General features: G+C 43.5%; 1 protein-coding gene across 3 annotated transcripts in view; it reads right to left on the reverse strand.

Moving 5' to 3' along the window:
• The window catches only part of DNAJC6 (DnaJ heat shock protein family (Hsp40) member C6), a 132697-nt gene that overhangs the window by 60825 nt on the left and 50657 nt on the right, over positions 1-21215 (reverse strand). Inside the window, exon 1 of one of the 3 annotated variants that reach the window (XM_019528443.1) lies at positions 3581-3821. The exons of the other annotated variants lie outside the window; for them this stretch is intronic. The gene's annotated coding sequence lies outside the window, so the exon portion shown is untranslated. Of the gene's footprint in view, positions 1-3580; positions 3822-21215 lie in introns of those variants that run through there. 3 annotated transcript variants of the gene reach the window in all.

Consider the following 21215-nt stretch of genomic DNA (forward strand, 5'->3'; position numbering starts at 1 on the left):
TGTCATACCCCGCCCCCCCCCCCCATATGATCATATGCTTCTCCCCCACCTCTCAGGTGTCTTCTTTTTTGCTGCTGGAAATATGGTAACCCTACATTGGATATACTTTCAGTAAGTAGAGAACAAAACACACCTCTGCTAAACAGTCTCCAGAAGTAGCACAGGGCACAAAGACACCTAAAGGCACAACAAATCTTTCACTGAGCAGAAGTGGTAGAGCCTGCACATGCTTAAGAAGTGATAGATATTGAATTATCTCCTTGGTTTCAAAGCAAGTGCTTTATAGGAAAATGCAAGCCTTGTGACAGGTTCTACCCAACTCCAGGGAAATTCAAATTCCAGTCTTCTTGGCTTATAGCAGCAAAGGATTTTGCAATGTGAGAGGGAGTGTTGCTTCAGCAAGTTCAGAATTAGTAATAATTCATATGACAGCCAGCCACCCATGCTATCATTCCAACAGTGAAACTATAAAAAAAAGGGAGCAGGGCTGGCCCCACCCCCAGTGATCAGCAGGGGCTTTTTCTTCTCCCACAGCTGGAAGCCAGGCTGATTCCCCCAGCCCCTGCCAACTCCTTGGCTAGGCAGGGTGGGAATTGGGCTGGCTCCTAGCTTGAGTAGGGAAGTAAAACTGCCACTCCCCTGCAGGGGTCTGGAGGTGGGGGGGAGGGGGGGCTCCCCTTCCCCTTCCCCCAACTTCCTCCTCAGCCAGCCAAGGAAGGGGCACAGCCAGGCAATCAGCCCAGCTCCTAGCTTCCAGTTCAGGCAGGGGGTGTAAAGGGTGTGGGTTTCCCCTCACCCATGCCAGGTACAGTCCAGCTGAGGGTCCAGAGCCAGGAGAGGGAGGGGGGGGGACAGGCATTTCCCCCCCACAATCCCTCCTTAGCCCACCTGCCAGCCCAGGACAGGGCATGGCTGGATGATCAGCCTTGTTCCCAGCTCAGTCAGGGGAGGTACAAAGCCCCCACTGTGGGCTTCCAGACCCCCAGCTAGGCTGTGCCCAGTGTGGACTGGGGGGAAGCCCACAGTGGGGACTTTACTTCCTGTGACTGAGCTGGAAGCTGGGAGCCAGGCTGATCACCCAGCTATACCCCCTCTGCCAGCAGGCCAGCAAAAGGAGGGGGGTCTGGCTGCCTTTCTGATTTGAAAAATGAAGTCAGTCAGTTCACTTGCTTATCAGTTCAGCCTAGGCAGTTTAGAGAAACCTGCAAAGACAGAATCAATTCAGCCTCGGGCTTTTTGAATGTCTGTACTTGACTATAGAAGGTTGTCACTACTCCAGGTGTGTTTCCAGTGATGCCTCTCTGCAATAAAGGATCATAAGCAAGTCTGAGTGAGTGGGTTGTAATCAACAGTGCCATCTGGACCCAAGATGTTAGTATCTGAATCCTTCCATACAAAAGAAAATAAACTTATAGTCAACTGGCAGCAAAATGCACTTTCAGCAGCCAGAAGAATCTATTATTAAAAGAAAAAACCTCATATGATAAACTTAGAAGAATGACAAAAAATAAGGATTGTTTGTAGGAGATGTTTGCATATCCAGCATTACAGCTAGCACAGGGAAATGTAGCTGCACAACAGAGGTTCTCCTCCAGTAATGACACAGTATGCAACCATTTGCTTTTCCTTTAAAAGCAAGCTACAATTATTAATCCAACATCCCAGGAGAATAAGAATACAATTTAAGGTTAAAAAAAAAAAATGCTGGTAATAGTTTATTCAACAGCAAAGCTAGGAGTTTTTCGGCAAGTTGGTATGGGGAAAGAAAAGAACACAGATAAGAGTATTCCCCCATGGCTTTAAATCCAATATTCTACATCTTCATGCAAAGCAATCGAGTTAATTTTGACATTGTGTTAAATTGCTGTCTATTGATCTTATCCTTATTTGTAAAAACTAATTCTCACGGAACACAAGATGCTTCCTGTTATCTAGGCAATAAGATGTCTTTACTAATTTAATTACAGAATACTCATTGAAAAGAGTGGAAGCTCTAAAAGAAACACCACTGCTTGACAGCTTTTGCCTATATTTTATTCCTTATTTTAGTATAGTTTTTGTGGCGTTATACATGCTTTTTCCTAGTAAAAATATGTTATCGCTATAGCATCTTTAATGCAGTCTCTCTCAAAACATATTAGTGCAAAAAGAGCCAGCACAGCTTTTTTACAAAGGCCTCATCCGGAATGGGAAAATTTTCAGCATCTACATTTCCAAGCCACTGACTTGGGCTGGTGTAGGAGCAGGGAAAGTAGGTGAAAACTCACTTTTCCTAGTCTATTTAGTTGACAGATTCAGCCTGGATGTCTTTATTATTTTTTTTTTAATTTAAAAACTAAGTATACTTCATAGATTTCCAATAGGCAGCCTCTCATTCCAAGGAGTCTGTTCCCCCTAGTTATCCTGGGAAGGAGAGGGACACTGCCTAAGTACAAGTATCTAATACACATGCATATATCATATCACTGACACATCTTACTTTATGCATTATCAGCTTACTTCTAAACATACCTACAAGAAGGAATGTAATTAATAGTCTTTTCTGCTAATTGCACGTGATGTTTCCTATTGCCTTCTCCAAGAAGGGAGCCCCTTTTAGCCAGAATAATCTCCCTGGGATCTCCAAATAAAATGCCACCTTCAGGAGAGTTTCACATTGTGCTTGCCCAAGAGTAAAGAGTTACACTAGTACTCCCAGCAGTGTCCTTTACTGCTGTTTAGAAGACAAGGGAAGGCACTCAGTGCTGCATAACAGTTAAAAACTGGAGGGAAGGAAGAAACCAGTAAGATGAGATGTACGGACAGACCTTCTAGAAAGGAGTGGAGGATTTGCTACATTAAGCAGAATAGAACAGAAAAAAAAAAAGAAATTGAAGAGGAGAGCATATTTAAGGGACAGCACATGCTGCACCCTAAAAGCTTCAGAAAAGTAATACAGCAGCTCAGGGAATAGTAGTAGCAGGAGTCTTAGTTCACCTCTATTTCTCCCTACCAAGCCCTGGACCATCACAGAGAAACAGGCCACGTCCACTCACTCCCCCTCTGAACACACCCAAGCCTGGTAACTGGGGAGAAAAAATGGTTTAGAGGGGGGTTGGGCACACGTTTCAGCACCACAGCCAGTCATTCTCTCTGTCCAGAGCTCAAGACATCTGAATAGTAAAACCAGTCTTTCCAGGCAGCTTAAAAAAAAATAAAATAAAATAAAATAAAGTCAAACCAACAGTCATGAGTTCTTTAGGTTGACAGTGCATTTTCCCTCCCCCTACGAGAGATCCTGTGCCAGTGCTCAGAGCAAAGGATGCACAGCTGATGATTTCACCCTTTCTTATGCTCTAGGAGACCCTAGACAGCAAGCCAACATTTACAACATGCTTTACAAGTAGCAGAGAAAGTCTGAATAATTGCACTGAGTACAACCCATAACTTGAAAAAGATGAAAAGGTAGGTGCAAAAGCAGAGGCCTAGAAAATGCAGTTCCAGGGTGTTCAACTAGACAATACCCTCACTTACTTGCTTCACTGCTCAAATGCAAAAGTAAGCATGACTATACAAAAAAAAAAAAGAAAGGTAAGCTCACCTCAAGCTGTTCAACAGCATCTTTCCTGTCAGAGCTCCCAGCCCAACAGCATTTTCCCCAATACTCTTTACTACTCTCTGCACTCTTTTGAGAAAGACTGACTGCAAGCACCCAGCTTCAGCACTGACCCCACCCTAGTCTGCAGGTTCCTGTAATAAGGACAGGCAGCTGTGGTCTTCCTGTGGAGGAGCACGTTAACCCCTTTCTCAGTCCCCTAGGGTATCCCAAGCATCTTTCCTGTGATTTTTTGCTATAGATAATCAAACATTTGGTACAATGTGGTGCATTTCAACAGCAGGAGAAAAAACAGGTTTTTTTGTTTGTCTGGGAGGTTTTTTTGTGGGGGTGTTAATTAGCTAAACTGCATGAGTAAGCAATCAGTCTGTGGCAGGGATGATTTAGCATTAGGAATATGCAAACAGACATTTACTCCACCAGAAGAGCAGAAATCACCTTAACCCTCCCTTACAGCTCACTCATGGTGGCCTCAGGGTTTTTGACAAGACACTCCCAGGAGTGTGCTCCAGTGCCTTGTTGATCTGAGGAAAAAAAAGGCCTCGTTTCCCCTCACCGCAGACAGACAGTGCATTATAATGCACTAAAATGGTTGTGGTTCCCATAAATGGATGACAGAGTATATGTTAAATTTACTGCAGCGAAATAAAATATGACTTCAAGTCAGTGGGAACTACAGATCAATTAAAAGAATCAAACTATGGAAGATTTCCATTGCCTTTTAAACAAAAGGGATCTGTGCTGTGCTCATTCGGAAAGCCATAAATGTTTTTATGAATGCACTATTTCCTGTGAGACGGCACAAGTCTGACACTGTACAGAAAGGAGCTTGGTTACCTGTGTAGCTGGCTTTGTATACGTGCTCCTGTTCCTGATAGTTTTCAATTTTTTGTCAGGTTAATGGACATTTTCTCCTGAAAGATTTTACTTTATAGACCTTAGCATTGTATTTCTTTTTTTCCTTAAGTCATTACCAATGATGGCATTCAAGCAGGAAGCTATGTAAGAAACAAATATTTCTATAGTTATAATCTAGCACATCTTTGTAAAGCCACTATTAAGCCACACAACATCTCTGTGAAATAGGAGAAGTGTCTGAATTACCTGGGCCATAAGCACTTTTAGTAGAAGTGGTGAATTTTTGTGAGTGCTCTGACAATGCCCATTTCTATAGAGGAAAGCAGACAGAAGTATTCAAAATGTTCTTTTGCCAAGGCCAAAGGGAGAGTCCATGAATTTTAGGATAGAAAACTTACTCACTCACTCCTTCTTTAGACTCTTATCTACACTTCACACTTTGTGCCTATCCCGAGGATCTCAAATCATTTTACAAACCTTAACAGAACTACATTATCCCACCTACTTCAAATGTGTAGGTGGCAGGTCATTTCTAAGAAAAATATCGGCACTGGTGACTCCTCTTCAGTCAGTCATAAAGGATAGAGTTGAGAGCAGTAAGTGCTACATTTGTTAAATGTCTGCAAGTGAGGCTACCAAAATCTGAGGGAATAATAAACCCATGCTGGATGTGAAGAGCTATATGATGTGTACCTTGAGTTTCACCTAATTTCAGGAAGTGAAAGCACCTACTTCAGGGCTTTTCAATTGGCTGCCTACAAGGCTAATCTGTCGCCCCCAAACTCTCCCTGGTGATCACTCTCCTCATCACTTTGGCTACTGTTGCTGCTGCAGCCAGGGTCTTGGGGCTCCTCTCCCTTCTCTTCCTTGCACTTTTCGCTGTCATCCCCAGGGGCTGAGCAGCCTGGTTGCACTCCTGGGGGAGACCCTGCCCCATTTCATAGTGAAGTGAGAGAGCTTAAGACCAAGAAGGTGAGCAGTTGCTTGCCTGTCCATGCACACGGTGAGGCAGTGATGGTGGAAGCTGCTCTTCCACTCAAGAGCTTACAGCTGAGTAGGCTAGGGGAGGCCAGGGCCCCCACAGCATGTATTCCCTGTATTGGACAGCCACTGACTGCTAAGAAGTTGGACAGCCCTGACCTATATAATTCTACACAAAAATCACCCTGCTGTGTCACAAGTGGCAAGTTTGTATCCACTTGACAAAGGAGATTTTCTTTCCTGTGGCAAAGAGGCTAGGACGAAAATACCACAGGGAAGATGTGCACAGCAGAGTATGCAGGGATTTCATGTCTAAAACCCATTTGCATTAATAGAAGTTACCTATAGAAATCCCTCAGGCATCCATGAGAATTACACCCTGAACAGTGGTTCTACATTTTAAAGTGCAGAGGCTCTGCAATGTAGCAGGAGCTGTTTGAGGGACAGTCGGTTAAATAGCCAACAGCTTGTGGTTATTTTCTAGTGACTAGTTACGTGAAGTATGCTGGAAAAGCAGTAAATACATTGCGGTATGATCTAATCCAATATTTCCCTCCACTTCCCTCTTGATGTTTTATCCTGTCTGCGGGCAACCTGAAACAATGGGTCTGAAGTATTAACTTCCTCATTGTTCATAGGTGCTAACTCACATGCCCATGATACTTTACAATACAAGCGTCATTGACATGGCTTCAGTACTGTTTAAGGAATGCAAAAAGGCCAGCCTAGTCTTATTAAGATGTATGCTACCTACTCATGGGAATTTTTTACAGCAGAAGTATGTTTACTTATATTAGCCTAAAATGTTTTAAAAGATTAAGAAATGCTGGTTTGGGGTGGGACACTGACTATAAAGCAGGAGACTTGGGTTCCATACCTAATGCTGACACTGACCTGCTGTGTAACCTTGACCAAGTCACTTCATCTGTGGCAACTCTCTCTCCCTCCTTGTCTTGTTAGGTTTTGTTAAATCTTTGGAACAGATATAATCTCTCACAACATGTCTATACTGTAGCTAGTGCAATGGGCTCCAATCTCAACAGGGGCATCTCCTGTCATACAAATAAGTAAGGGAGTGAAGACACCTATAAGTCCACCCTCCGTTACAAGGTCAAACTCAGAAATCAGCAAGGAACATGGTGTACACATAAGAGGCCTAGTCAGATGTCTGATGGATCTGTTTGTGGCTGACAAGCCCAATTCAAGAGCGACACAGCTTGTTACAAGTTTCACAGATCCATATGTTGTCTGAGTTGGAATCCAAATTTACAGCATGTTGCTTTCTTCTTTTTCACTTTGCTTCCATCCTCTGGAGCAAAGCCGCTTCATCAAATAATATCTGAACTCAGTCTGGCCTTTGGACTCTGTCACAATGATCTAAAAGGGGTGGGGGTAGGTCTAGGGCATCCTCCACACTTCTATACTCTTGCCTAGGCATACACACTGAAGGACAGAGAGACACATATACCATAATCTAAAAATATAGACCTAATGTGAATTTTGTTCTTAGTTCTTAGAAAATTAAATTACAGATCTAAGGTACCGGGTGATTCTGGACAAGTCTTACACGTGCATTAATGCACCATAGGTATTGCGCATTAAGTTTAGTACCTGTAATAATAATAATACTGACTGGCACACACCTTTTTAGTGATACTAATGCGCAGTAGACTATTTCTACTTTGCATTAGTGCAGTAGCACAGCTTTTGCCATGAGACGCTAATGCGCAGTAGAATTAGTCAACTGCACATTTAGCGTCTTGTGTGGACATGCCCTCTGTTCTGCAAGTACTCCTAACTGAACCTTCAGCTTCTGAAAAATAGAAAGTGAAGTAATGCCTTCTCCACTGGAACAAGGGTTTAAATTGTTTTGTTTTGTTTTTTGCTTTTAGCTTCTGCCATAATCACATAAATTGTTTCCATTCCCCTTTAGCTGTTCAGTGAAGTTGAAACATGAAGTTTAAAATCCCAAAACACATACAGTGTTAGCAGTGGATAAATTTCATGTATTTACCAGAGGATGGGAGTAGAGCTGGCAGGAAGATTGATTGTTAGCTACTGAGACAAGGGCAAAGGACAAACCAGAAAGAGCAGAGAGACAGCACCCAAAAGCAAAGACTGCATTCAAATCAGATTCCTCGTTGGCACTTGCAGTACAAGAACTGGAGGGGGGAAAAAGCTAAAATTACATCTAAAATAAGAAGGGGATCCAGGGATGAATTGGACCATATTCCCCTTTCTAACATTGAGAAAAGTTGCCATTGTCACTGATTTTACAGAAAGGAAAGAACACCTGAAAAGGTGGAGACTAGGGAAAGACAACACAGATTTGTAAGAAAGAAATCCAATCAATAAACGTTCCAGAAAAATAAAGCAGTGGAAATTTCACTGAGACATCACAAAAGTTTCTGATGTCCTGCTGCACATTAAACTGGCACGATTATAAGACAGCAAGGGTCTGAAACTCCTGTGCATACCAGGTTTTAAAAAGAGGTCTTTGTCTTTATAACAGAGATTAGAGCTCACTGGATACAACTTGAGCAGTGAGACACAGGCTGCAACACTGGAAGAATGTCGTGTCCACTGTCCATACATGCAGATGAGAGAAGGGAAATAGCAGAGAAGGCATTTGCATCTACAAATGCATACCAACTCTCTGAGGTGGGAGATTGGAGTTTGTGCATCTACATGAGACACAGATGAATGAAAATTGAAGCCTTTGTAAAAAAGCAGTAATCAGGCACTAAATAAAGAAGAGTGGGGAAAGTAAGACTGCTATTTAGCAGGAACTTTAGGTTCAGGTTTAATATTAGCCAACGTTTAAGAAAACTAAGTATATAATTGTATATATGAAAAGACATTGGACCACAAATATAACAGGGCAGCCTTTTATCTGGAACACTTTTTTGAAATGTAATTTGGCTGTTTTGGAATAGGAAAAGAAGTCTCAAATAGAAGAACGAAGGGTCTTGAGTATATGAGAAAGTTAGATCCGCTGGAAGAATGAAAATAGAATAGGGTAGTGATTGAATTGCAGAGTTCACCCTAGTACTGTCCAGAAAGGAAATGCGTCTTCACCAAACTGTTTGAGAAGGCAAAAGGATCAGGAACATATAAAGAGATGAAGAATATTCCTTTATTGAGTGGGTAATTAGCATAAGAAAGAGAGAGAGAGAGGCAATAACAGCCACTGATTGCAGAAAGACTGTTAGTCTTTGGAAGAGAACAGACTGCAGGGTACAAACACTGACTGAGAAGTTTAAAGAGCCAGCTACTTGCAATCTGACACTGTGGAAACTGGAAAAAAAACACTGTGCCTTAAGAATGCATTTGCAACTTTTGTCATTGGTAGCTTAGCTAATGTACATTACCATGGTTGGTTGTTAGAAGAACTGCAAGGAGAGTCACTACTGCTAATGAGAAACTGGAACTCCAGTATCATCCTACCCTTTGTGGACATTAAAGTTGCCTTATATTATTCTATTTTTCTAGAGGACAGCATGTTAAACTCTTCCTGCAGCCACACTGTGTCTCTGTCCATGTTCACAACCTCCTATCAGCTGCAGGAATCTGCTGGAAATTACATGACTCATGAGTGGTTCTATTGCAGAGGACCGTGCCTGTGATTCAACCTTTAACTATTGCACATTGAAGCAGGATATTTGCTGTGCTAGGCCGGATTTTAACAAAATACCTGACCAGTCAACTTCTTCCTGCATTAGCCAGCAATATGTTCTGTAAGTACCACAATAATTTAGACAGAAGAGTTGCTTCATGTATAGTAAAATCACCTATACGCATAAGATGCATAAGACTTACTACCTTACATGGTACTGTATAGCCAAAACTCCTAATCAGTTAGCTATAGTACCCACCAAGCTACATCTCTGAGCCGGTAACTTAAGAATTGAAATGGCCGTGGCTCCCAATTTTCCTCCTATTCCTGACCTGCCACATCCCTCTTTTATAGTTTCCTCTTGTTCCTTTCTCTCTCAAGAGGGATTTTCTTCCATTTTTCACCTTTTAGGAGTAAATCCTGTATAATGTTTGTGGACAAATTTCTCATCCAGATAAGGCAGATGGAGCCAATCCTATGACAATTCACCCCCAGCATTTATAACAATATAAATATTTGGTTCATATTTTACTAAACTTCCAGTCCCCATAAACTGAGCTGACACTCTTTTTTTGCTTCAATTTTTAACTAAAATTCATAAAAAATAAAATCTTGAGTTATAATAACTGCAAAAGTAACTTCTTGCAAACATTTCCTTCTAACAATACCACAGCTGCTTTTGAAAAGTCGTTGGGCCTTGTCTCTCCTGCAGGGTATGAGTGACTGTCTCTGAAAAGAAGAATAGGATTGGGGGGATAAAAGCATTGAAAGTTTATGAGATGAGTACACAAGAGTGCACTGGGGCCTAGGAAAGCATCCATTGAATACTGTCCTATCTCGAGCAGGTCCATGGAGGTGACCCTCCCCTTCTATGCAGCACTGGTCAGGCCGCAGCCGGAGTACTGCGTCCAGTTCTGGGCGCCGCACTTCAAGAGGGATGTGGACAGAATGGAGAGGGTCCAGAGGAGGCCACTCGCATGATCAGGAGTCAGCAGGGCAGGCACTACGAGGAGAGGCTACGGGACCTGAACCTGTTCAGCCTGCACAAGAGAAGGCTGAGGGGGGATCTTGTGGCCTGTTACAAACTAGTCAGAGGGGACCAGCAGGCACTGGGGGAGTCCCTGGTCCCCTGTGCACTATCAGGAGTGACCAGGAATAACGGTCACAAGCTGGCAGAGGGTAGATTCAGATTAGACATCAGGAGGTGCTACTTCACTGTCAGGGTAGCTAGGATCTGGAACCAACTTCCAAGAGAAGTGGTGCTGGCTCCTACCCTGGGGGTCTTTAAGACAAGGCCTGACAATCACCTTGCCGGGGTCGTTTGACCCCCATATTCTTTCCTGCCATGGCTGGGGGTCGGACTTGATGATCTGCTCAGGTCCCTCCTGACCCGACCAACTATGAAACTATGAAGACATGTTGACTGTGCACTATGTACAAACTGAACAATGTACATACCACATTCTTGCAGGTCCCTGCTGTAAAGTGCACTCTAATAGCAACACCTGCATGCACCTACAGTATTGGCAAGGATGAGCTCTGTGCCATTTGTTTCGTGGTTACTGTTCATATGTGGAAGGGGTTTATTCCCATCCAGGCATGGTTGTTCAGTGGCTAGAGTACCAGGAGACCTGGATTGCTGAGTGACCTTAAACAAGGTGCATCCCCTATCAGGGGTTGTTTCTACATTGCAAAACAGGGATAATACTGAACCCCTTTGCAGAGTACCTTAATATATTTTAATGGAAAGCACAGTCTAGTGTTATTACTAATTTCTATGTGCAGATTGTCTTCCGCTTCTCTGAACTGCAAGTCTCCCCCAGTTTACACAAACACAGAGCTTTATAAATGTAATGGAGGATCCTGTGAGAAGCGAGGATTTTTGTGGGTGATGATATCTTTTACATGGCCATCTATGTACATGGGAAAAACACAGTCAAGCTTTTGGGTACCATTGTACCCTTCCTGTTATCTTTCTTCATAATTTCATAATACTAACACAGAATGATCACAAAAGTATTTTTTTTTTAAATGATGGAACGCTAAGAATTTATCACTGGAGACTGCCTGCAGATAAACTCTTCAAGAAAATGTTAAGGCCTCTAGAAAATGTTTCTGTTTTTACTTCAGAGTCTGGTACATCTCTCCTGTTGTTTAAGTAGCATCCTTAAAAGCATATATATTTCAAGGAATAGCAGAATGTTTCAAGTAACTTGAAAAACGAAGCTGTACTGCAAAAACATTTCCACTGGTCAGGAAGGTTTATTTATACCAAGTGAAATATTTTCCCATATTTGTGAGATTTACATGATGACGAGCAAAATGTGTTAGCTGCTAATATGATAAAGTGTTGACAAAAGCCACAAAACTTTTTTTTTTCAAGTTTATACTAAAACAAAAAAATTAGGAAAAACTGTAAAGCTGCTGCCAATATCACATGCTATTCCAATGTTCAAAAACAAAGAGGCTTAAGAAACAGAACTTTCTTTTAAAAAAACAGCTAAACAAAACAAAACAGATATTGTCTGAAAGGCTTTGTCTGTCTGTGCCAGTGGCATGGAGACGTCGCTCTCCTGACTCAGACAGGGGTAAGCACCAATACAGAAGAATGTGTATGCAAGTTGAAAATGGTTAAAGAAATCCCAACTTCAAGACTTCCAGTGTAGTTAAACCAATTTCCTTTGCAGTTGTGCTAGACAGCTCCTCAGGCGTAGAAAAAGTTGTGCATGTTAGTCTATCACAAATGTTTAAAAGCTAATTTGCAGATTATGCATAATTTATGGGTGCTGTACAAGACCAAAGAGAAGAGCAATTTCATTAGTTTTGTTAAAATAGGTTTTTGCAGTTACTTTCATATTTTTTCATTCCCCAAAGCCTCATTTTCTTTCAATATTCAGTTAATTAGTGAAAATAATTATCATGCCATGGCAAAAAGTAAAAAGCTCATTTTACTTCTTTACTGCTTGCTCCTTGTTTCATAAATGCACAAGGCACATAGGGTTTTTTTATGTTTTGTGTCTTTCAATTTTTACCTAAATCTTCCATTGTTTTTCCTTTTCCTCCTTCACTCTGTCCCCCTTTCCCTTCTGTCCGCCCTACACCCCTCTGGTGGTTCGTCATGTGGACTGATCTTGCACAAAACTGCTTATAGAAGCCTTGTAATGGAAATCTTGTAATTAGTTTGGAACTACTTTATTTTTTAAGTGAATGTATGAGATGGAGGGTGGTCCAATAGCTCAGGACTGATTTTTTTTATTCTAGTCCACAGGCTGGTCTCTAGCTGCCTTTCATCCCTGAGAAGTCATCCTTTACCCTTATCACCCTGTGTATTGACCACCCAGACTAATCTCTTGTGGCAAAAAAAACCTCTTACTACATATTTTCTATAACCTAGTACAATGAGGACCAAATCTTAGTTGGAGCCTCTTTGCAACCCTGTTAGACAAAGGATAAGAAGCTACACCGGAAATAGCTAGAGATGTGTGCCAAGATTAAATTAGTCTCTATAACATATGCCATAGGGTATTATGATGTATGTATTAAAAACTATAGTTGCAGAAGTTAGAAAATGCTGGAATTTGTGCTGCCTCTGCAGTTCGAATTCAGACACTTATACGTATGCATTACAATATGGTCTTCAGCTACATAGTCAAATGTGCAGCATGGTGAGGGACTGAGCATGCTCAGTGAGGAAGAAATCTTGGAGACAGCTGCAAAACTCAAAGTTTCTACTGAGCATGTACAGACTATGATTTTTCAAACATTTATAACCTGGGCAAATTTAGGCAGGTTTTGGCAGGGACAGGAAAAGGCACATTTTTTCCTGCCAAATTTCAAATCCCTATCCCAAGGCATGGGGCACAAGAGCTGGTCAACATAAACGTCTCAAGATTTTTTTTTATCATGGGAAAGCATTGTACTTTGCCCCCGCCTCGTGGCTGAAATATTTTGCATGACACTGGGTAAGCAAACCCAACCCGGGCAGGTGCCTGCATATGTGGGGATGCCGGAGTAGATTTGCTGCTTCTGGCAACAGTCTGCTCCTGCCCCCTCGAGCTCTGCAGCAGCTGGGGGAGCTCTGTCAGGGAGCATGGGGCCCGGAGACAACTATGTCCTGGCAGGGGCTGGGAGATTGCTCCCTGTTCCTGGGAGCTGCCTGCTGCTGGGGAGAGCTCTGCCACTGGAGCTCAGGTGGGGCAATGTCCCTGTGCCGGGGCAGCAGGGAGCCCCTGCCCTGGCTCCTCAACTTGGGGTAGGGTGCTTGGAAAGAGCTGCAGGGTAAAGCCAGGTCCCAGCTCCCTGCCCTGATCCACCAGTGGGGCAGCTATCAAGCTGGGCACCTTGATTGCCTAATCAGGGCACAGGGCTGGGACCTGCCCCTAACTGGAACAGTTCCTATCCCCTGCTCCATGATCATGGGGTGGAAGCTAGGGAGCTTGTTCCCAGCCCCACTCTGTGATTGTGGGGCAGAGGCTGGGAACAGGCTAGGAACAATCTCCCTGGCCCCGACTCTGCATTCGTGGTCAGGGAGCAGGGGCTGCCCAGGCACAGGGACATTGTCCCCACCTGGACTCTGGTCAAAGAGCCTGCCCTGGCAGCAAGAAGTTCCTAGGGGCAGGGAGCACTGTCATGCCCCTGCTGCCTGGCTGACCAGGAGCAAGTTTGTTCTCAGTCAGCCGTTTACACGTCCTGTATGGTGCAGTAAGTAAACACAAGTAAATTTGCTACTTGTATTTACAGGCAGCATATTTACTCATGATTCAAGCAAATTACTGTGCAGTAAGCATCTGCACATGTAGACAGTGATGCTTACTGTGCAGTAATTTGCTCTAATTTTGAGTAAAGCATCTCGTGTAGATGTGTCCGCTCTCTTTAAAAAAAGTATCAATGGAAGGAAACATGAAGTATGGTGCTTTCAGCCCAAATACTGGTTATTAGCAAAGTAATAAGCAACTGAATATGTGGCCATATAATGGGAACAGGTGATGTTATCAGCCTTGTCTGTCATGTAGGAACTATGAATAAAAACTATAAATCAAGTCCGTGAATCCTACCAATCAGCATGCATCATTACTGTGCATCAAATTCTGCCTTCCTTGATACCTGTGCCATTCTACTGACTCATCTGTAAAATGTGAAGTCAGTATATATGTGTACTTCAAGGTACAATTTGATCCAGCCTATTAAACTTATAAAACTTCCACATCCTATCATATTACAGAGGAAGAGACTATCAAGTCAAAATCATTTACATAAAATTCTATAACTTGTATTGTCAACTTCTTAAATTGTTCAGATAGGAAAAAAGGGTTTTTGAAGCATGATCTACTTTTTGCATTTCACTCAGGTTGGCCACAGGAAATAAGCCAGACATTTTCTCTCTTGTTTTCATGTGGTATCTCAGTGTTGCAGTGCCTTAGCAAAATGTATACATTACAGAATCAATGCTAGGGGATGCTCAGATGCTAACACGACTTGTTTAAGATAAACTCCTATGCAACGGAGGTGGAAAAGGATCTGGGAGTCATTACTGACTCCAAGATGAACATGAGTCGGCAATGTGGGGAGGCGGCTAGGAAGGCCAACTGCACCTTGTCGTGCATCCACAGATGCATCTCGAGCAGGTCCAAGGAGGTGATCCTCCCCCTCTATGCGGCACTGGTCAGGCCGCAGCTGGAGTACTGCGTCCAGTTCTGGGCGCCGCACTTTAAGAGGGATGTGGACAGCATCGAGAGGGTCCAGAGGAGGGCCACTCGTATGATCAAGGGACAGCAGGGTAGGTCCTATGAGGAAAGGTTGCGGGACCTGAACCTGTTCAGCCTTCAAAAGAGAAGGCTGAGGGGGGATCTTGTGGCCTGTTATAAACTGGTTAGGGGGGATCAGCAGGCGCTGGGGGAGTCCCTGTTCCCCCGAGCGCCGCAAGGAGTGACCAGGAACAATGGTCACAAGCTGGCGGAGGGAAGGTTTAAGTTGGACATCAGGAGGCGCTACTTCACGGTCAGGGCGGCTAGGGTCTGGAACCAGCTTCCAAGTGAGGTGGTGCAGGCTCCCACCCTGGGGGTTTTTAAGAGGAGGTTGGATGACCACCTTACTGGGGTCATTTGACCCCAGTGCTCTTCCTGCCATGGCAGGGGGTCGGACTAGATGATCTGCTCAGGTCCCTTCCGACCCTAGAAACTATGAAACTCCTTTTACATTTTGGTATTACATTCATGTTACTGTTTGTTTAAACCGTGTGTGTGTGTGTGTGTGTGTGTGTGCGCGTGCATGCATGTGTGTGTGTAAAAACCACAAAGTATTTTTCAGATGTACTTAAAAAGTCTAAATGTTTAATAATTGAATGCTTTAGAATTTTGAAAGTTTATTCTTTCGTTCTCTCTGCCTAAGTCCCTGGGAAGTTTGAACATAGTCTCAAGCATTGTTTGGTTATTCTTATTGCAAGATGTTATTTCTGAGCTTGCAGGCCTATATTTAGTTACTTATAAACCTTGAAGCACCATCACAAATAAGTCTTTAGTTATTCTTTTCTCTTTTAAAGATAGGGGGCCACATTATTAACTGAAGTCAGAAGTGAATTGACTTCAGTGTAGCTACACTGATTTCTATGAGTGTGGGCCCAGAATCTTCAAAGTTTAGCCCTCATCACAGTCCATCGTCAATCTGATTTCTCCAGTTGCTCTGTACCTAACTACATCTACATATAGATTCTTCAGGGAGTAATGTAGCTTGCTTAATTGTGTCAAAATTCCAATTTTTAAAAAACTGTTTTCTTCACAGCATAATTCAAAATATAGGACTACCTGCCACAAAAGTAATGTATCTCATACATCTTTCCATATTTAACATCACCTAGTCTATAGGAGCTACTCCCCCTTCCAAAAACTAATAATTCCCTTTGGCCATACGTGAATTGGGAAGAGAAGACATCCTAACTGGCAAACATAAAAACACCACTTCAATATAAAACCAGAGATTACTGAAATGCAAACTAGTCTGTGTTACAAGGTACATCTGCACTGGAAACATATATTCAGTCCTGGAATTATACATTAACTTTCTGAAACTATCGTCTCCCTCAGTCTTCCTCATGTAACTGGAGCTGTATGAATATAGTACTGATGCCACTAGAAGCATCCTTAAATGTCACACTAAGAAACCCCATCAACAATGTAGAGCATGGCTGTCCAGCTGGCAGCCTGAGGGCCACATGCAGCTCCCAAAAAATTAGCATGCAACCCACATTTTCCTGTCTCCTTCCCCACCCCCTACCATTTACTCTTGCTCCAAAGGCTGGAATGCCCAAGCTGTGCACACAGCAAACAAGGGAACCAGACTGCCCATACTGCAGGTGGGTGGTGGCACAGCTGGGAAGGGAGGGATGCTGCATGCATAGCAGGGGGAGATCTGGACTGCCTGTGCTGTGGAGAAGCTGGAGAAGGCCTGAGGAAGGGCCAGGCCTATGCTATGAGCATGGCAAGAGAGGCAGGCACTGAGCAGCCCATGAAGTGGGGAAAGCTGGGGAGGAAGGGTGCCCATCCATCTGGATAGTATGTGGCCCCTAAGTTTGTGTCCCACTCAGCACACAGCCCCCACTGCATGCATCACCCTGCTGCCCAGAAGTTGTATGGATAGCATCAAAAATATGCACCCCATGCCATGGCCACAAGGATCCAGGCTCCACAACCTTAGTACAAGAATCCACCAAGGCTGCTAGTATCCCAGGCTACTTATAATACCTTCTTTCCTAAAGCTCCCAGGCTCATGAAGCACAGTCCCCAAAATGCAAAGAAGACCATAAGGGGGTGCGGGGTCTGGGGCAAATCAGCCCATGCGAGGCCCCTTTAATACTGCAAGGGGTGGGGCTGTGGCAGCTCCACCTGGCTCCCACCCGGCTCCACAGGGCCCAACAAAGCAGGGGGCCCTGGGCAGCCACCCCAATTTGCCCCCCACAAAAGGACAGCCCTGCCAAAACAGGTATATCTAGTCAAAAAGCAGTGCAGATTAGGTCAACTGGAAAATGTTACTGACAAGTTCTAATAATCCCCATATGGTGAAGACAGAATGCATTGTACCACAGGCAAGAGGAATCTAGAGAAAGTTAGTAGTCAATGAGCATGTCTGCATGAGACACTAGTGTACAGTCATTACTGCACATTTATTTAGTAGTTGTATTAGCAAGTAAATAATTGTACAGTAACAGGAGTTACTGCACAGTAGCACTGGCAAACATGTTTTAGGTGACGCTACTGCACAGTAGCCTAATAATACTGCGCAGTAACATATTAACAGTGTCCATGCTGTGACACACTCCTGCGCAGTATTTTTCGGCTACTGCGCAATCAACATCTTATATAGACATGCCCACAATCTAGTAAAAAGCAACTAGTAATTTTATACATGGGAAATTATGACACTGTTACTGTGTGCTACCCATTGGTAACTAGCTTAACTATATGAGGATTTTTGTTTGTCTTGTAGCACTGCACCCAGCCAGCCATTCAACTTTATACAGCATTAAAGCCAAATTTTGTAACCATTTCTTGAATAATTCCATGTATAAATTAAGGGGAATCACATGCAAACTTTGAGGGGTGGATTTAGCTCTCAAATACATCTTCCCTGTAAAGGAAAAGACAATTTATTATCAACCAATGCTGATAATACTCTCACATTTATCAACAATAAATGCTTACTGAACAGGACAGGTAGAATGGACTTCAGCTTTTAAGCAGAATATCATAGTTCATGTGACATTCTTGGGCTTCCTCATAAGACCTAGCAATTCAGAAAGTAATTTTAACAGAAATAAATCAATACCAAGAAATACCTCAAAAGCCCAGTTCAATAACCATATTAAAGACTCATGGCATATATAGTGACTGCTGTTGCTGTACTGCCAACTGCCTAGTTTTTTAAAATATCTGTGATGTTCAAAGATGATTAGGAGGCTGAGGCACATGACTTTTGAGGAGAGGCTAAAGGAAATGGGCTTATTCAGTCCAGAGAAGAGATGGGATTTAGCTAAGAGGGGATTTAATAGCAGCCTTTAACTACCTGAAGAGTGAATCCGGAGAGGATGGAGCTAGACTGTTCTCAGTGGTAGCAGATGATAAAATAAGGAGCAGTGGTCTCAAGTTACAGCAAGGGAAGTTTAGATTAGATATTAGGAAAAACTCTCACTAGGAGAGTAATACAACACTAGAACAGGCTATCCAGAGAGATTGTGGAATCTCCATCCTTAGATGTTTTTAAGACCCAGCTAGACAAAGCCTTGGCTGGGATGATGTAGTTGGGGCTGGTCCTTCCTTGAACAGGCAGTTGGATGAGATGACTTCCTGAAGTCCCTTCTAACCCTCATTTTCTATGATTCTATGACTGCAAAACATTCCCAGTGAAACTAGCTGAGTGAACTGAAAGACATGAACATGAAGCAACGGGTAATCAGATTTCTCAGCCATTCAAATTTGATATAATGGTGTGGCAGTGCACCTTTGGTGCCTGCCACTGCAAGGGCAGGATCAAGCAGCCATCAGGTGCCTGATGAGGGAGGCCACTTTCAAACATAGGCCAGAGAGGCAGCAGTCTGTGTTGGGCAGCCAAGAAGGCAACACCAGACTGGGTTGCTTCTGGAACACCTGGGAGATAAGAGTGAAGCTATGGGGGCAGAGGAGGCCTCAGTGGTCCTGGACATGACCTGAAACTGTACCCTGCTAGGATAGGGAGGCCTGGTGGGAGTCCCAGTGGTGTGGTAGCCCCACTTAAATACCAGGACTGTGACCCTTCCTGGTGTAAGGTGGGTTGGGACGCCTAAACCCCAGGCCCCATCTTCAGGTGGGTTACTAAGAGGGACAAGTGGGGCCAGGCACAGCTGCAGCCACCTGAGTCTGCAGAGGTGCAGTTGTGTGGCTCCAGAGGGGGACATTTGAGAGAGCCTGAGAGAGCAGCAGTGTCAGCGGGCCTGCCTAGAGTAGGGTGACTTTAAAGAGTGGGCGTAATTCGGGGCTGGGTAGGGCTGAAGGGACAGTCTGAAGGGCAGCCCCAGGGGGTGTGCTGAGTAGAGCTGAAGGACAGCCAGAAGGGCAGCACACGGGCCAGCCCCCCACAAGATGAGGGTGTTGTATATAAGGAGCCCGGTGATGGACTAGGGCGAAGTTGGCCCTCTGTTTGATGAGCTGGCTGGCACTACCCAGCTGAGGATCACGAGAGAGGCCCAAGAGACTGCATGTCGCAAGCCAAGGTGTGATTCGGGTAAGCCTGATGGCCAGAAGGGTCACTCCAGGAAAGACCAGAGCAGAGTGGAGGGGGCACAGTATGGTGCGGCAATTAAGAGACCCTGTGAGTGGGGGTGGAGTGTGAGAAGCCCCTGTAAGAGGGAGGTGGCATGAGCATGTGTGTGTGAGGCCGGGTGGAGGATTAGGTTTGGTCCAGCTTATGGTCGGGAGTATGATAACATTTTGGATGCCATCTGCAAGGCATGGGCCACAGTGTAGGGATGATATGGAGCTGTGGATAGCGCCCCCTGGCATCAGGGCATAGAATGGGCAGCCTCCCACATTAACCACCAGTTTATTGTAATAGCAAAGTTATGGCAGGCAAAGCTGGGCGGACTGCCCTACATAGACAGGTGGGCGGGCTGACATGAGACTCGGCCCCAAGCTTGCCCCCTATCACAAATGGGTCTGAACACAAAAGGGTTTGCAAGTCCTGGAAATGGCATTTCATCAGTTCCATGTATTTGGGAAAAACACAATCTAGAAGTGTGCAATAGGGAAGAATGAAGTTCATAACCCAGGGGATCTTGACAGGTAACAGCAGAACTTTTAACATAGCTGAAAATTACATAAATACCTGTATATATAAAGATACTGTGTAACAACCCTAGCAACACTTCTTTTTAGTAACAGAGGAAGGACATAGTGAGAAAATAAAACAGCAGAACATTTGCAAATTCAAATAATGCCCAAAGTGAACAATAGACGATACCTACCATTTGGTTTACCTAAAGAGTACCTGGCCACACCTGGCTAGATATAAATACCACCATCTGCAGCACTTAATTCTCATATTTCTATTATTCTAGTCAACTCAGAGACCAATTGCTTTAATAATACATATTAAGTGGAGCATAATTTCTCAGAGGGTGCCAAATAAGAATCTAAATAGCTAAAATATGCCAACCTGCTGTAAATAAGCATCAACTGAAATGCTGGGTGCATTAGTATTACAAGCAAGTTTAAAAGAGACAGCGCAGTATTGAATTAAGATAGATTTCTAAATTTTCTTAGAGTGACCAGCAGACTAATCAGTTATAACACTAGAAAGTCAAACACTAAAAAGTGACAAGAAAAAACCTGCATATAACTTAACTTTTCCCCGTATGTTCACTTACGTAACTGTTTCTAAAGGGGGTGCTCTTAATATCATCTATTCTTTTCCTCAAGGACAATGGTAATTGCCTTTAAAAAGAATTCTTTTCAGTACTTCTAGTGTATCACAAGTACACTAGAAGCAGTCTTAGTCTGACTGCTGTGTTTGGGGCTGAACTCTTCCTTTGAAAGAGTGGTAAAATATGAACTTCCCCACATTATCACATAAGAATGCTTAGACTTCAAATTAGATCTTTAGAGCTACACAGGGCAATTTTAAGTGAAAATAAGTTTTCTTTGAAGTTCTCTACAAAGACTATGGAGTGGCAATTCTGATATGAATACATGGCCTACTGGCAACTGGACTGGGCCAGTTCATTTCATTAGGTCACTGAAAGCCAATTTTCATTCACTGGTAAGTGAGGCATATTTGAACCTGTGAGCAAGAGATGAAAGGCTCTATATACCCTTACCAATCACATAGGCCAAGATTCAACAAAAAAAGAAACCCCATGGCTCCTGCCACATACATCAGACTTCATTAGGTTTAATTCTGTAACTTTCTTTTAGGACAAAGTGATTCCCAAATAATAAAAATAAAGCAGTAGGCCACATTTAGGGGCTTTCCCTCTTTTATTTATTAAAAACAACACAGAAATAGCCCTGACCACCCATCATCCGTTGCTTCTCTTTGGTGCAATCACAAAAGAAATCAGTGGCAACGACCATCCTTTGCCTTTCATTCTGTAAACTGTGGAAAGGGGGTCGCCTTCCACCTCTCTGGCACGTCATTCATTCT

Source organism: Gavialis gangeticus, unplaced genomic scaffold (assembly GCF_001723915.1).
Source record: "Gavialis gangeticus isolate Ggan-Ray unplaced genomic scaffold, GavGan_comp1, whole genome shotgun sequence".
NCBI lineage: Eukaryota > Metazoa > Chordata > Crocodylia > Gavialidae > Gavialis > Gavialis gangeticus.